Source organism: Zootoca vivipara, chromosome 9 (assembly GCF_965207765.1).
Source record: "Zootoca vivipara chromosome 9, rZooViv2.hap1.1, whole genome shotgun sequence".
Taxonomy (NCBI): domain Eukaryota; kingdom Metazoa; phylum Chordata; class Lepidosauria; order Squamata; family Lacertidae; genus Zootoca; species Zootoca vivipara.
Window position 1 is genome coordinate 40858091 of NC_142592.1, and position 18126 is coordinate 40876216.

Consider the following 18126-nt stretch of genomic DNA (forward strand, 5'->3'; position numbering starts at 1 on the left):
CAATGACTGCTTGTTGAAGAAGGAATTTATGTTGGTAGGAATAATGTGCACTTTGATGATTGGTAGACATATAGCTCAAAGAAATTTGCTGGAAGACTTTGTAAGAATTTTGGCTACCCCAGGAAGGTGTAGTTTGTAAGAACAATTTGATAACCAGGATGGGCACTCACCCTTAGGGCACCAGACTAAGTTCAGGGACTGAGGATTATCCACACTGCGCTTGTCCCAAGCATGGGTCTGAGAGTTTTCTGTTTGTTCTCTGCTTTCTAGTCTTGGGTCTGAGCAGTTTTTCGTTTATCCCACGACTATTTACCACTGAATCAGAACAAACATCAATCTGCAAAAAGAAGACTGGTGTTTGTTCTGATTCCGCTGTAAACAGCAGGCTTTCTTGGGGGGAAACGGTGGAACCAGTGTGAATGAGCCCTCAGTGTTTCTTGACAGTACTGTCTGCAGTGAGCTAGGGCAAAATTAGTGAGAGATAGCTCTGGACCCTTTTCATGGCAGTTGCTGCGAAAGCCTGGGAGCATTTGGCGAATCCTGCACAAGCCACACAACTTGGCAATGTGACTCACAGCATGGAAGGGGGCTTTAATTGTGCCCCTTGACCCGGGCACTGTTTATCATAGGGCCAGCCTTGTTGATAATCCTGGGTCGAGAAGAAATGTAGTTATAGTTAGGAAAAGCTATGAACAGCCACTATTGCTGATATTCTAAATCAGCTTACCTAATAATAATAATAATTTTTGTTCTTGGGGGGTTGTTTTCAGAGTTGCCTACGTTTCAACCACATATTAATGGTTGTGGATAGGAATTAATATTTTGCTACTGTGCAGTTGTACTACTCTCATTCTCTTCAGTGTGTCTCTAATGCTACAATTTGGTTCATGTTTATTCAGAAGAAAGTCCCAGCCTAAGGTTGCAATCCTATACAAACTTACTTAGGGGTAAGGCCTATTTGACACAATGGGACTTACGTCTGAGTAAATATGCCTAGGATTGGGCTGCGAATGATGTATTAAGTCAGGGGCATGTGGAAATGTGGGCTCTGAGAGTGGGTGGGAATCAGAAAGGTGGGAAGCCTCCCCACTTCTTTCTTTATCTCCAAACCATGGTATTCTTTTCACCCAGTATGGGAGGGAACAGTTTTTACTCCCTTTGGCTCAGTCTTTTGGGCTTTTGTCAATAACAAATGATTTTGCTGTGCCTTATTTGCATATTGTTTTTAAAGCCTCTGCATCATCCTGTTCTTTCTTCCATCCCCTCCTTTCTTCCCCCCACCGCAATAATTCTCTAGACGTTTAATTCTTCCAGCCCCCTCATAATACGTCTTTCATTTTGTTCTGATTTCCAATGCCCAGGAGCAAAGAAATGGAGAGAAATAGAGAAATAGTCTCATTCTTTTTTTTCTTATCCGAGAAAGGGAATTGCAGGCAGGCAAAACTGTCAACTTGGCAGCATGAGAGAGAGACTCCATCTCTGAAACGTGCAGAACATTGCTGTCAATCCCGAATGATCTCCTTACAGTGCCACACATCACAGTTCCTTTCTTGTCAACTGTGGATGGAACTTCCCTTCAGAATATTGCTGTCATCCTCTACTGCTTTTACAGGGTCAGAAACCAGGATTAGATGCAAGTCATAGAGCTGTCCTTTATGACAACCTCCCCACCCTCCCACACCTTTGCATTAGTGCTATACTTCCACTAGCGGCATTGAGTCTCTGTGCAACGGCAGGGAGGTAGCTTTGCTGTAGGAGTGTAGCTTGTTTTGATTTGAAAAATGAAAACGAACACCAAAAACAGCCCAAAAACAAATGTCAGGGGTGATATTCAGCCTTCAACTAAAGGGTTAAGGATCCAGCCACCTCCAAAGGACATGATTTTCAAAAGAAAAGAAAAAGAAGGGGCTCATAAAATAATGTGGAATTGTTGAACAGAGGGGTATCTGTGTTGGTGTTTGCTAATTTTTAAAAAGTGATTTCACACTGGATTTTCACATTTTGGAGCATTTGGGTTCTAAAAAAGTAAAAATATGAGCATTTAGAAAGAATTCCTTCGAATGGTGCAATCATAGGTAGAGGACAAGGAGAAGATGATTCTGTTGCTCATCATCAAAAACAACAAAAAGCAGGACTGTTTGTTTAGACATCTGGTAACTGCTTGCCAGGCTGCCAGGTTGTTAGAGATACCATTCAGTTGTGCAGCCTTAAAAGTGGACATAATTCTTGGAGGATGAAGCTGGCAAGCTGTGTGCTTAAATCTTGTCCATTGATTTAGGCAGCCAGATGTGGGCTGGCTTGAGTGGATGACAAATGCCTCTTGGACAGGTGGAGCAATAGTTAAACTGCTAAGAAAACCTTATTGGAATCTAGCCCATTTCCAATATTCACTGTTGGGGCACTGTTCTTAAAGATGTGGTTCTAACCCATCTTAAGTTTTTCCAGATGCTAGATTTTCTAAATCCATCTTAATCCAAGTTATTTCCTGGATTGGAGACTGAGATGTCCTGGTACCAACCTAGTAGTTAATCTGTTTCAGGAACTGGACAGAGGTTTTGATGGACCTCTCAGCAGCTTTCATGACCATCTATTGTTGTATGCTTCTGGACCACTTGGCTGTGAGCATCATTTTATGGTGTCTCTGATCCTTCCAGAGAGTAGCTGTCAGTAGCTGGTGCTGGGGGACTTCTGCTTACCATCTTGACAATTGGCTTACGGTGTCATGTGGGACTCTTGTCCTCCATGCAGTTTAACATCCCCATGAAGTCTCTGGGAGGGATTGCCCAGGAGTGACTCGACTTACTTCTCTTTCCATGTCATTGTAGAGAGGCTGTGGCGTTCTGAGATCATTAAGGGACTGCAAAACAAAGGGAAGCTTAATCCAAACAATGTATAAGTACTCTTGGACAGTAGGGCTGCCAACCCAGTGGCAGTAATATAGCCTGTTTTGGATGGATTTGCAAACCGGGAACAAAGAAAGCTGCACAGATTGGTAGCGTTGCTCAGTCTGTTCCAGCTAGCTGCAGCACAAATGTTTTTGCAAGTAATGTTTATTTTTTTTTTTTTTTTTTTTTTTTTTTTTTTGCGTTTTAAAATTTTTATTGAAGTTTAGTCCAAAAACAAACATACCAAATTTCTAAGACAAATATTACAATAAATCCAAAAAAACTTAACTCAAATGATAATTAATCTTCAAGCACAAAGATAACAAAATCATTTATACTATTATTGTGATGTTGACTTCCCATCGCCTCCCATAGTGCTTCTCATCTTTTTTTGCAAAGTACATACTTTCCTCTTCATCTTCTTATAATTTCTTTTGTACCACAATGAATCCAATCATACCCATAACTCTTATAATCTCTAATACAAAGCTGGTCATTCTATGGCTGCCATGGATAATACGTTATAATTGTTTTTCTCTTGTATATATCTCTTAAACACATCCCATTTTTTTGCAAACGACTGTTTGGTGGTTCCCCTTAGATTGTCTGTTAATTGGGCTAAGTTTACCATATCTGACAATTTATTTTGCCACTCATTAATGGTTGGGACAATGTCCCCTTTCCACCTGCCCGCAATTAGCAGCCGAGCGGCTGCTGAGGCATATAAAAAAATCTCCTTATACTTAACTGGTATATCCTTGTTCAGAATTCCCAACAAAAAAGCTTCTGGCTTTTTTTGAAAGTTTAGCCTAAAAATTTTTTTCAATTCTTCATATACTGCATTCCAAAATTCTTTAATCATCCGACATCTCCACCACATATGCATAAAATCCCCTCTTACTTCCCCACACCTCCAGCATCGATCCGATATACTCTTATACATTTTGGAGAGCTTGGCAGGTGTCAGGTACCAGCGGTAAAACATTTTAAACATATTTTCTTTAATGGAGTACGACACTGTAAATCTCATATTGTTCTTCCAGAGGGCTTCCCACTCGTCAAGCATTATGTTGCGGCCTATGTCTTGGGCCCATTTTATCATGACCTCTTTCGTCGCTTCTTCCTTGACTTCCCAGTCAAGCAAGAGGCGGTACATTTTAGATATAATCTTTTTATTATTATCTAATAGGTCTTTTTCCAGTCTTGTTGGTTCGGTGTTAAATCCCTTCTTTTGGTCTTGCTTAAAGGTTTCATTTAACTGGTGGTAGTCTAGCCAGCTTGTTAAGTTGTTTTTAACCTCTTCATACGCCCTTAATTTTAATTTCCCCTCTATATTCACCAATAGTGTCCTATAGGTACTCCAATTGCCTTCCATATTCTTTCTTCTAACCGCCTTGGCCTCCACAGGTGAGACCCATGATGGTGTTTTGGGTTCTAGTAGGTCCTTATATCTGACCCATACCTTGAACAGGGAGGCTCTAATTATGTGGTTGGTGAATCCTTTATGAACTTTATTTTTGTCATAATTCAAATAGGCGTGCCAGCCAAATCTTAGATCAAATCCTTCCAAATCCAGGGTATCCATTTTTTGAAGCAAAAACCATTCCTTTAGCCATGAAAAGCACGCGGCCTCATAATATATTTTAAGGTCGGGTAGGCCGAACCCTCCCCTCTCTTGAATGTCAATAAGAAGAGTATGTTTGATTCTTGGCCGTGCTCCCTGCCAGATGAATTTCGAAATTTCTTTCTGCCAAGCTGTTAAGGGTTTCGTGTTCCCTAGGATTGGTAAATTTTGGAATAAGAACATAAGCTTCGGTAAGGCACTCATCTTAATTGCTGAGATACGTCCCCAAAAAGACAACTTCAATTTGCTCCAGATCTCCATGTTCCTTCTTATTTGTTCCCATGTTTTTATATAATTGTCCTGGTACAGATTAATATTTTTCGGTGTTAACCAGATCCCAAGGTACTTAATTTTAGAGAAGAATTTTAACTGTGTTGATTGTTCAATTTCCGTCCTTTCTTCCGCTGATATATTTTTAGCCATGAGCTTTGTTTTTTTACTATTTAATTTAAAGCCGGCCACTTCTTGAGAAGAAGCAAGTAATGTTTATTGAGCATGAATCCCCCTCCCCCATTGCTAAACAAAAATCAAGCAGGAACGCTATCAATCTGTGCAGCTGTCTTTGTTCCTGGTGCCTTCCATAGCTGATTCCTCCCACACACAAAAATTCATGTTGTTGTGCATGAGATTGTTCTCTGCCTTAAAAACCAGATTTGCATTGGTGAAAGATGACCAGAGAAGCTAACCTGTAACCCTCCAGATGTTGTTGGTCTATAGCGATTGGGGATGGGGTGAGTTGTGGCCCAGCAACATCTGGAAGACCAAAGGTTAGCCACACTGCCATAGACTATTGTCTTAATTGTTTCCCTTTATGCACTACTGCCACGACCTGCCCCCTTACATCTCACTCGTTAAAACTGTTCACCTAGTTTGTTGATCTTTGTCTAACTTTTTCAAAACCCTCAATTTTAAAAAAGAAGAAGTTTGCAGCTTGGTTCTGCTTCTGCACCCAGCTTTACTTCTGGTTCCCTAGGCTGAGGCAGTGGCCTGGAGCTTAGGCTGATATACTTTGACTGTGCAGATTTCTGGAGGAAGCAGACCTGGGCATAGTTAGGCACACACTTATTTTTAAAGCACATATGCTGCTATTCAGTCATGTTTCCAGGATGATTTAAATACAAATACAGTGGTACCTCGGGTTACAGACGCTTCCTGTTACAGACGCTTTAGGTTACAGACTCCGCTAACCCAGAAATAGTACCTCGGGTTAAGAACTTTGCTTCAGGATGAGAACAGAAATCGCATGGCCGCAGCGGGAGGCCCCATTAGCTAAAGTGATACCTCAGGTTAAGAACAGTTTCAGGTTAAGAACGGACCTCCAGAACGAATTAAGTCCTTAACCCAAGGTACCACTGTACAACAGAAGAAAAGAAGAAGATACAATAAAAATAAAAGCCACGGCAGAAGCTAAAACTATATAAATTTAGGAAAGCTGGGAGAATAGAAATGACTTTGTCTGTCATCAAAAGGATAATAATGATGCTGGCAGATTGACCTCCCTGGGGAGGGAGGAGATTCCATAAACAGGACATGACTACTGAGAAGGCTCACTCTGTAGTTGACATCGGCCTTACCTCATATGCCTTGGTTACATGAAGATCAGATTAGTGTAATGTACTCCATATGGAACTTCCTTTGAAGAGATTTCGGCGACTTCAGCTGGTATGAAATTCAGCTGCTAAAGTGCTGAGTGGAGCTATATTTTTCCCCATTTTTATATTGACTTCATTGGCTGTCAGTCTGTTTTGAAGGACCGTCAGAAGACAGTCCTCTCTTTGAAGGTGTATTCTTTCCAGTTTTAGGCTGCTTTAAAGGTAAGGAAGCATGAAAAAGGAGAGCAGGAACCTTGAAGCTGCCCATCCACAGTTAGCAGCACCTGGTCGTCAGGTGGAGCAGATGCACCAAGTCACCTGATGCCTTAAGAACACAAGAAGAGCCTGCTGGATCAGGCCAGTGGTCCATTTCGTTCAGCAGCCTGTTCTCACCATGGCCCACCAGATGCCTGTGCAAAACCTGCAAGAAGGACCTGAGCACAAGAAAGAACATTTCCACTTGGCAGTTTGCAGCAACTCTATTCACTTCCCCAGTGTGGTAAAATATATTACATATATTTTTATTTAAATTTTGGTAATTATTTCTTGTGTCTATAAATATAAATCATGTGCAAATTGCTGTCTTATTTTGTCCTCTTTATCTGGTGATGCAAACCCTCCTTTTTGACACTGCACAACTGGCCATCCTAATTCAAAGTGTTGAATCGAGGCACAATTCACCTTTAAAACCCTAAACAAGTTGGGACCTGTATACTTAAAGGACTCTCTCATCTCATGCAGTCCTGCAATCCCTTAGTAGGATAAGCCATTTTGTGTATCTTCCTCTCTCTTTTGTACACAGAATCATAGAGTTAGAAGGAACGCTGAGGATCATTTAGTCCCCCATTTCGTGTACGTGGGAAAGAGTGTGCTCAGAAGTGGTGCCAAGGATGTAGAACTCCTCTCCCTGGTGGTCTGCTTAGCCTCACTCCTTTGGTCTTGAGCAGGGCCGTCTTAAGCGCCCCTGGTGCCGTGGAGCGACGGATCCCTCCAGCACCCCCCCGTCCCGTTTCCCAGTGTAGTGGGTGGGCGGGTGCGTGCAGCGCGGCTGCCACAGGTGCTGCTGCGCGGTGGACGGGCAGGCACAGCGCGGTTGTCGAACCGGCGGACCGGGCGGGCACAGCTCGCGGCGCCCTCCAGGTGGGCCGGCGCCGTGGTGCCCTGCGCCACCGGGGGTCTACCTAGAGCCGGCCCTGGTCTTGAGTTGACTGAAGAACTTTTAATTTTTGTTAGCCTTTGGCTTCCCTTTAGTGCAGTGGTGGGGAACCTGTGACTCTCCATACCGTATGTGGTTGGATTATTGGGGAAGCTAACCGGGGCTGATGAGAGTTGGATTCAAGCAATATCTGGAGGACTACAGGTCCCCTACCACTTGATTTAGTGTGGCATTTTTGCTTCCTTTGGTGTATGTTTTTGTTGATTATAACTTCTTTATTGTTTTGAGCTTTTCTTTAAAAAAGTAAGTATTTTTAATTTGCTATGAGCCACCTTGAGCACATTGTTCAGAGTAGAAAAGTGGGGATTTAAAAATTCCCTAAACAAACAGGAGGTAAATAAAAATAAATAAATAGATCCTTTAATCATACAGAGGGGGCAGTCATGGCGTGTTGTTGCTCCTTAGTTCTTTGTGTAAGGTGGAGGTTTGTTGGGTGGATAATAGGGCTGCCAGACTCAATAGTGGACAGGACTTCTGTGCCTTTAATTGCCCTTCTCTCTTTTGAGTCTGGAAACCTTAAAGAGAAACCAGCAGATCCTTTGCTTGGAAATTAAACACTATCTGGCAACCCTAGTGGATAATGCTTTTGCAGATTCTGGGACTGGATGAAATATTCCTGTATATCAAAGCCACGAGGAATTCAGTTGCTCAGTAACTGGTGGGGAGTTTATGCTAATAAAAAATACTGTTTGATAATATGAGAGCCATTACTATGCTATAAGAGGACAGCTGCTGGAGGCCTTAGCAGTCAGTAATGCCCTTGGGGCTTGGAGGCAATCCAGCCATCTGGGAGCAGCAATATTTGGGTGATCTAGTGCTGTGCTGGAACAGTGTGTGTGTGTGTGTGTGTGTGTGTGTGTGCTTGCGTGTGCGAGCATACACCATCTTCTATCTGGAAGAAAGTTATTTAAGTCAAATGCTGTTTTACTACAAACTGTTGGAAGGTTTTGAACACAGGAAAATGAGTGAAATAATTGCACAGCACTATTTTCATATATATATGTGTATGTGTAATGTAGTGTGTGTGTCTGTGTCTGTCTGTGTGTGTTTGTGTGTGTTTGGACACAGAATTCTGAATAGTTTGGGGAACTTTGGAACATGTAAATGAACAGAAATCACAGCCTTTGGTTTACTATGTAAATTTTGATAGTAGGCTTTCTATTCCCACAACTAGATATTTAAAAACCATAACCTTTATGATTTAATCTTCCGATCTTTATTGGAAGGTATAAGACTATTGAAGGTAGAAGTACTTATTTTAAAACCTAGACTTTTGCCTCTGAAATTTCTAACATTACCACCATGCTGATTAGTTGTTGTTTCCAGCCATTGCAATATTTCCAGGAGACTCCCAGTTTTCCAGTGATTTGCTTTTCTCCTGAGAGTCATGTAATGAGCAAAATAAATAGTCTCATATATGAATGCATCAAAACTAGATTGTGATGCTATTATCTTCTTGGTTTTGTGGATATTTATAAAAAGGCAGTGGTCCAATGAGTGCCACTCAACACTGAAGTATAATGGCAATTAGTAGATCTCTGAAGTCTGAATGTTGGCAAATTTCTATCACCCCTGATGTCCTCCCACTTTGATTGATCAGTTAAATGTTGTTTTTTCTTTGGTTGTGCAACCAAGGCGTGGCAAGTCAGAGACCTCCATAGGCAAACATCTTCATTCATCTCACTTTAAAAAAATAAAATAAATAGGGAAATGCACAATATAGCTCTTTTGAAAATTATTCTTTCTCATATCCAGAAGGGATGATGAGGTCTTCGGTGGGGGAGGGTTCACTTCTACCAATTCCCTGCTCTCTGTAATGGGATAGAATTCGCTCATACTCATACCAGTAAGCTGCAATAAGAGGTGACCCAGAGATCCTGAGGCAGAGATATAGAGGCGGCTTATCATTTGGCATGAGATGACATCACAGCTTCCTAGTTGATGGTGGTCGAATGTTGAACTTGGTAGATGCCACTTCAGATTCCAGCTCAGCCATGATCTTACAGAGTGGCCTTGAAAAAGATGCACTTGAACAAACAAACCCTGATTACCTGAAAAACTGAAATCCATCTTGAATGTTTGCTCTGAGGATTAATAAGTAGGACTGTAAGCCACAATCAAATGCTAAGGTGGCGATGATATTACAGTTCAGTGCTTTTGAAAAGGGGCAGAACTATGCAGCACAAACCTATACATGTTTACTTAGTTTCAGTAAATGAGATTTACTCTCATCTGAGTGAGTTTAGGATGGCAGCTGTCACACATTTCTTGATTGACAAGCAAGAAGTCATTTATTGTGCAGGAACACTGAGCACTGCAGCCTCCATATCATGTTGGGACTTCAGCCAGGAGTATGAGTGTGTGGACCAGATCCTTCCAAAGTTGTTTTCTCACAGGTTGATTGTCCTTCCTGGGATATATAGAGGCCCAGTTTGCACACAGCAGTAAACTGAACAATAGCAAAGATTGTGGCTGCTTTGAATCCCCCCGTCCTGCCCTGTCCTCCTGCTACCCAAAGCCAAGCCCAAAGCTAAGCCTGGCTTAATCTTGGGTCTGAACCTGACTTGTGGTTTGCCTTATTAAACCAAAAAGCTGAGTTTGGGCAAAACTTTAAGTCCAACCCTGGCTTGGCTCTGGGTAGCACATTAGGAGGATGGGGTGGGGAAGGAGCACAGCATCCATTTTTATTTGCCTCCCCAAATCTGTTTTGGAGGGTGGGGGGAACCTGCAGAATAAATTTAGGGAAGTGGGGCAAAAGTCCCACTGGGCAAGTGTGAATCCTTGTGCTGACTAGATTCTTATTTAGCACTAGCCCCTTACTTCAAAACTTTGCCAGTGCAAGATCCTGAATTGCTGCAAAAATTATAAAATAACATGACATTCTCTTTCCTCTCTCATCACCCCTAATATTTTTACACTGCGTGCTATTCTGCATGGGGGTCTATTTTGTGGCCTGTCCAGCTGTCCATTTCAGTATCATGTTTCTTACAGGGGCTGTTGGCAAATGATAAGGAGGAATTGACAGGACAGTACCTTAGAAGAAATCCTGTATAACTGGGCCATGTGGTATTAGCAATTAGTTCCAGAGTTATAACCTGAGACATGAAGGTTTGTTTCCCCCATAAATCATTATTGCAGATGTGGTATGATTGCATCTGCAACATTTGGCAGTGGGGAGGGATTGGTGTGTGCAGTGTAGTGTCATGTTATGTCTGTCAACACTATTTCATTAGCAGCTCTTTCATAGTACCTGTCCTTTTGTGGGCAGATACACACTTCAAGAGGCAGATGAGTTTCCTGCATGCCTCCTTACGGATTAGCAGCAAACTCTGCTGTGTAAAATGTCAGTCAGCCCTGACATCAGCCAGTTCATACATGCACATAAATCAGTTACTTTTTGATTACTAGATTATTCTGGGATTGATGACTGGCAACAGAATATGTGACTGACTCAGTTAGAAGTTTTGTATTTGAGGTCATATGGGATGATATGGAAATTCTATGCTGTTCTTTCTCTGATGGCTCATTCACACACAAACCTTATAGGTGGAGCTTCCCTATCACCTCAGATGTGAAACTTGGAAATGAGTCAATTCACATATTCAGTTGTCATTCATTGAGTGATAGGAAAGTGATTAGTAATAAAGCAATGATACTTCATTTGTCCATTATTGTGCATTCGTGAACCAGACCTAAAGTAAGGCTGTGTTTATGCTCCCCTTTACTGTGCGCTCACTACATTTCCAGTGTTGGGTTTTTCATCCATGTTCACATGACATTATCCAAAATCCTTATGTATCCTGTACTTCATTATAAATTACACCTGTTTGATGTTACTTCTCAAATCAGCTTCACACCAACTGGAATCCCTAAGACTCCTCTCCAGCCTACATGTGAACACCTTTGCTTAGGGTAAATGCATCCCCCTTCCCTCATAGAATCAGAGAGTTGGAAGGGACCAAAGGGTCATCTAGTCTAACCCCATTCAATGCCCCTTGGTGTGTACACAAACAGAAACAAACTGACATTAATTTGACACAAAAGTACAGTACAGTATAGCATTTACCAAAATGTTCCTTTGTGCTGGAAATGAACTTTCATACACTCTGGAGAGAAGCAGTAGTAACACATGCAAAGGAGTGTTATGCCTTGTCTTTAAAGAAGAGGGAGGGAGGATCTGTTAGAATGTTTCTTCTGAAAGCAGCTACTGCAGCTACAAACAACATGCTAAGATTTTTATTTGATTAAAGAATAAGTGAATACTAAAAAGTAATTTTAAGTTTTATTTTACTCAACACTAATTCTTTCTGAAGTATGCAGTCACAAACTAAAAATAACCTAATCTCTTTGTATTTAAAAGTAAGTGCTGTATAGGTTTCCTGCATAACTAGCTACTTTTTATTGTACTTGTGCCTAGGTTGACCTTTGAATGATATTACCAACAGTGCACCAGTGTTGCCTTTCCAGGGTCTTCAAAAGCTATGTAAATTATGAATAATGCGTTAAATTAGCATACCTCCTTTGTGTAACATCTAACTGCTTTTTCCCCCTTTGTATTTTAGAAGGTGTGATTTTTGTGTATCTAGCTTCCATTTCATACCATCCCAGGCAGGAAAAGAGGGATGGAGTGAAAGGAAGATTAACTACTGTAGATGCAAAAGAAAAAGGAAGGGACAAGAAGAAAAAGAGCCTAGTTTTGGATGATATGTAGTTACTGTAAGTTCAAAGAAGCTTGCTCCAATTGTAAGACAAGAGTTATGGAACATCTTTACACTCCCTTATGCCTGAAGCATGTCTTCCTTCACTTGCTTTTAGTTGCAGTAACAGAGCAATTCTGGTGTTCATGTCTGCCAGGAAGCCACACCTGTTGACTTAGATGCTCTGTTCCAATTTCAGATACAGTACTTGGGAAAAGATTGTCATTACATAAGGAGGAAGAGGAAGGAAGAATTTGGCACTTACTCAAGTATAATCTTTGTTCCCTTAAGAAATGTCCCAAAGATGAACTGTAACATTCAGAACAGGCTCTACAGCAGATATGGGAAACTTTTGGCCTCCTAGATGGTCAACTTGTGTTAGTTCTAAGCAGCAAGGTCAGGGATGGCAGCTTTCCCCTTCCCCATACTGAGGTCCAGTACCGAGGGCCTTCTGGCGGTTCCCTCGTTGCGAGAAGCCAAGTTGCAGGGAACCAGGCAGAGGGCCTTCTCGGTGGTGGCGCCCGCCCTGTGGAACGCCCTCCCATCAGATGTCAAAGGAAAAAACAGCTACCAGATTTTTAGAAGACATCTGAAGGCAGCCCTGTTTAGGGAGGCTTTTAATTTTTAATAGATTATTTTATTTCATTTTTTTGTTGTAAGCCGCCCAGAGTGTGGGGTATAAATAATAATAATAATAATAATAATAATAATAATAATAATAATCCCTGCTAAGGGTAACTCAAATTTAGGCCTGCTCCCACAACAGTCTTCATAAGGTAAAGGGACCCCTGGCCATTAGGTCCAGTTGTGGATGACTCTGGGGTTGCAGCGCTCATCTCGCTTTACTGGCCGAGGGAGCTGGTGCACAGCTTTTGGGTCACTCATAATTCTAACTAAATTGCTGGTTGTTGGATCTAGTGCCATCCTCGGAATTGTTTTTCAACCTCAACTCATACACTTGCTGTTGCATGTTCTGTGTTTCTTTTTTATAAAAAAAAATCAATGAGGGCTAGAAAGATGGTTGAAAATAAAAAGTTAGAATAGGAATGGGAAGCTTGTGGCCTTCCAGATGTTTTTGGAGTCCAGCTTCTGTCATTTCCAACCCAGTTGGCCAATGGTCATAGATGATGGGAGTTGTAGTCCAACATCATCTGGAGGGACACAGTTTTCCCATCCCTGGGCTAAAAACTTAACCAAATGATGTACTAGCCAGCTACTGAGTAGAAAGCTTGGAACCCAAGTAATATCTGGAAGATGGTGATGCAATATGGCCTCCTCCCTATTGTGACAGCATTGTAGGAGTAGTGATGGGAGAAAGTATTTTTTCCAGGAGTAGTGATGGGAGAAAGTATTTTTCCCTCCCTTTTTCTTCTCCCCAGAGAGTATTCTGTTAGTAGGCTAGCGTGAAGAAGCAAGCCTAAAAGGGGAGAAAATGGAATTAACTATCTACCAATAAACATGTCCAAGTTTATTTTATTATTATGACTTTCATGTATGTTGGGGACCTTGGGATGGTTCACACAATCACAATTATAACCCCATAAGCATAACGGTGCACCAGGGGAATATTTAAGCATTAAAGCCCATGTTAAAATATCTTGCACAGTCTATTCTTATACATGTTTATTTGGAAGTAAATCCCACTGTATTCAGTAGGTTTTGTTTTTAAGCTGCAGAGTATTGTGGTCTCAAGCTGCAGTCCTATGCCCATTTGCTCCCAAATAAATCCCATTAAACTTCACAGTAAATATGCTTAAGATTAGGCTGCACATCTTATTAGATTGGTGTTTTTTTTTAGAATCATAGAATTGCAGAGTGGGTCATCTGGTCCAACCCCCTGCAATACTGGAATCTCAACACATGGTTACCCATCCAAATTTAAACCACCCCAGACCCTGCTTAGCTTTACAAATGTGCTAGCTGTTTTATTGCTACACCACAGAATACATCACAATAGGTAAGGGTTTCTAAGAAAAGACTATCACCCACTTCTGAATTTTCAGAGATGGGCCGGTATGGCTTCATAGATCTTGGACTCTGCATGCTGCCTTAACCCTTAGCCTCTGCCAATGCCTGTATTCAACCATGTTTAGGTACAATCCTTGAGAAATTCCAGAAGGTGTTTAATTATGCTTAAGCGGAGGAGCCAAACACCCTTTTGCTCCTTGTGTCTCTTTATTTGGAAGAATTTCATTAAAAAATCAACCTCAAAGCAGAGTTCTTCAGGTGGGCTTATAAAGGTTCCTTTCTCAACCGTGGTGTGCATGTGCTTGCATGCATGAACACATGCACATGTGCACACATGCTTGGTTTTAGCAATAATTGAATTTTAGCTCAAGTTATTGTTATCTGAATACAGATAAAACATCTGAAAAACTTAATTAAAATGCCTGTCACCACTTCATCTCTGTACTATACAGATATTTTCCACACTTCACTTGGTTTGTGCACAGTCTTAAATGATAATAAGCATTCTTTTTTTCTAAGGTAAAAAAAACACCCTGAAATTTAGGAAAGATTTCAGCCGCAAACAATCGTATTTGCTACCTTGAAGATGACATTTCAAGTGCCTTTTATTATTTCAGTGCTTTGTATTAATGTTAAAGCACCAGCCATGTACTTGAAACATATACATAACTGTGTATATATGTAGAACTGCAGCCCAAGTGCTCACATTTTACCCTTCTTTTTGCATTCATGAAAGCTCTGCGAGATATCTTTGAGAATCTCATGTGTCATAACATGCCTCCCTGAGATAGGGTTGAAGAAGGCAGAGTAGCAATGCTGTCCTTTGAAAACTGGGAGAGTTAGCAACAAGGCATAAAAAGTATAGGGCATGAATACTTTATACAGCACAGAGACATCTTCCTGGATTCATGGTGATGAAAGCTCTCGTAGGCAGACCTAGTGGTTGGCTTTTTAAAGGATTGAAACACATTCTGGTAAATAACAGCATACTGTGTAAGACTAGGAATGGGCATATCTGACATTTTTTATATCTCTCAGTTTTTCATTTTTCCAGTCCTCAATTCTCCACACTTTCCCATACATTTGTGATTTTTTTTGAAGTCCTCATGAAAATTCACTAGCATTTTACTGCAAATTTCTCCCAATACACACCTTTTGTATGCACTTTCCCCCAACATCACAGAATCACAGACTTGGTAGAGTTGGAAGAGACCATGAGGGTCATCTAGTCCAACCCTCTGCAATGCAGGAATCTTTCACCCAACATGCAATTTTCACAAATACATGCATTTTTGTGCCCCCTTACCCTAGCATATGAACTACACTGCAAGTATGTGCAGCTTTTGAAGGATAGCTATGTTTTGGTTTGGAAAGTGCAAATTAGATAGGTTCACCTTTAACTAAATCAACTTTCTCCATATCTAAGCAAGACCAATAAACTTGGGTTGTTAGGTCCAGACTTTGAGAAGCTCCTGTGACTTTTAACTGTTACATTGAAGAAAGAAAATTCACCATGCAACTTTGTGGGTTAAACCACAGAGTCTAGGGCTTGCTGATCAGAAGGTCGGTGGTTCGAATCCCTGCAATGGGGTGAGCTCCCGTTGCTCGGTCCCAGCTCCTGCTCACCTAGCAGTTCGAAAGCACATCAAAGTGCAAGTAGATAAATAGGGAAGGTAAACAGTGTTTCTGTGCGCTGCTCTGCTTCGCCAGAATCAGCTTTGTCATGCTGGCCACATGACCCGGAAGCTGTCTGCGGACAATCGCTGGCTCCCTCGGCCTATAGAGCAAGATGAGCGCCGCAACCCCAGAGTCGGACACGACTGGACCTGATGGTCAGGGGCACCTTTACCTTTTACTGTGGTGGGGAGAATCACATCTAGTGAATTTTCACCTCTGCACAACTCTTAAAAGCACAAAAAAACCACTTTGGGATTTCGTTGTCTTAGGTGTACTTAAAATTGCATAGTCAACTGATCCAGGTTTCCTCAGATTGGTGAGGCAATGGTGCACGGATAAGAGTTTCTGCCTATCAAGCTGCTGTTAAGGACTCTTATATGCCATGACAAGAAAACAAAGGGGTGGATAAACTATATCAGCAAAATAGTTCATTCCCCTACCCTAGCTTCCTCTTCACCATTTGACCATGGGCATTAAGCTCCTCGGTTGCAGCAAGGCAATCTGTACCACATAACAAAATGAAGCACTTGCTTTGAGCAGGAGACTGCCACGTAGTACCATTTTTTGGCCCGCCATCTCCATCTCTGTACAACTTTTAAAATAATGAACTCCAGTCATTTTAATATTGTGACAATGTATAGCTACAGGGTTATGTGGACTTCACTTCTACTAGGGCTTTCTTAAAGCACCCTCCCAATAATACTGTAAACTGTAGCTTGTTAAGGGTTCTGGGAATGGTAGTTCTTTGAGGGAGGAAACAACAGTTCCCAGGGTTCCTTGGGGGGGGGAGTGCTTTATATGAATGTGGTGCACACAACCTCCTATTAACACCGTGGTGAGAGGGGATTCTGGAATGCTATGTTTTATGTTTCTGTCTGCTCCTATGATCTATGTTGGAATTTCTGTTTAGTACCTAGTACTGCCTCTCTGTTTCTTAAAATGGTGAGATTTTATGCATCGCACACCCTAGAAGATTTTAGTGCCCCTTACTTTGAGGTTCTGTTCCTAATATTTCTTCAAAGGACTAGATTTACTATTGATTTGTTCTTATCAAACAATTACATATATAAAGGATAGGTTTGTGTGAGTGTGCATGTGTAGTTGCTGTGTATGAGCCTCAGTTGCTTAGGTGGAAAAAAATTGAGTAAATTATATATTGAACTGCTAACTGGTGTGGAGGCCTTGCGGTTTCCATGGTAACTGGGCTGGAAATAGCTCCATGTGACATCAGAATGGCACAGGTATAGTCAGATCCAGCTTTTTCTACCACCCCCAGCTAGTGAGCGCAGTAGGTACAGATATCACACGTGATTAGCAAATAGTAATATGCTCAGAATTTCAATTAAAGTATGTAAATATTCAAACAACCTGGGGTGACTTCTTATCTCTAGTTAGTAAATTAGAAGAGTTCATCATATGCCTGGAAAATATATGAATTCTCTTGCAGGTAAGAATTAGAAAATATTCCCCTTCCAAACTCTCCATTCAAGCATCTGCATTTCCTATATACGTGTTTTTTAAGTTGCTGTAAAAGATCCTCCAGCTTCTATAGGCAAAAATAAAACTGAGATTGGGACAAGAAACTGCACTTTTAATTGTGTTAACACAATGTTTAAAAAATGGGGGAGGGGGTTAATACTCTTTCTCCACTATATGCTGTAGATAAAGATGAGTTCTCTGTAAACGTATAATGTTTTTTGCTGGAAAAAAATAATGAAATGTTAATTTTGACATCATCCTGATTTTTCAGTTATTATATGAGTGTAAGCTCTGCTGTACTGTACTGAGGAAGTAGCAGTGAAAGGCTTGAAGCACTGAATTGATTGGTAAAAGATTAGTGGTAAATGAATTTATTAATGTGAGCATTTTTACATTTTAATAGAAAGAGACAGGGTGTTGAATTTTTAACAGAGGTGTCTTTTAATCAAAATGTTAATTAGTCATTGACTTTAAATAGTTTTACAGAAACAAGCAGATCTATTTAAATAGTATAATAATAACGAAATTGCAAAGTATCCTGTCCTGGACCATGTTTTGAAGGGTACACATCCTGAAAGCTAGCCCTTTTAAGTGCATATGGGCAAGTAAGACTCAGAAGTACTGCATGTAAATATATTTCCATAGAGATCAGAAGGAGTGGGGTGATTAATTTTGAAACCCAGCTCCCCTTTCCTCTTTCCAGCCTTTCGTAGCTCAGTTCTTTCCAACCATCTATTTGTGGGTGAGAGTATAGATATTCTGTATGCATCCTGCTAGATCAGTGGAAAAAGATTAAGGGGTGTTTTCAAGAATTATTTTAGCCGGAACACCCAAGAGTCCAAGGTATTTTGCTGCCTGAGCCAGAACAGCAAATAGTGCACCTCATTGTCAAGATGCACAGTACCCTGAGCAGAACAAGTTATTTTGGTACCTGAGGCAGAAAATCCTGCAATAGCCTCTCTCTAGGAGTGAAAATGCAACAATAGCC

The 18126-nt window shown here is 41.1% G+C and overlaps 1 protein-coding gene across 1 annotated transcript in view; it reads left to right on the forward strand.

The window, feature by feature from the left end:
* The window catches only part of TCF20 (transcription factor 20), a 195407-nt gene that overhangs the window by 56917 nt on the left and 120364 nt on the right, over positions 1-18126 (forward strand). The gene's annotated exons all lie outside the window — the stretch shown is intronic.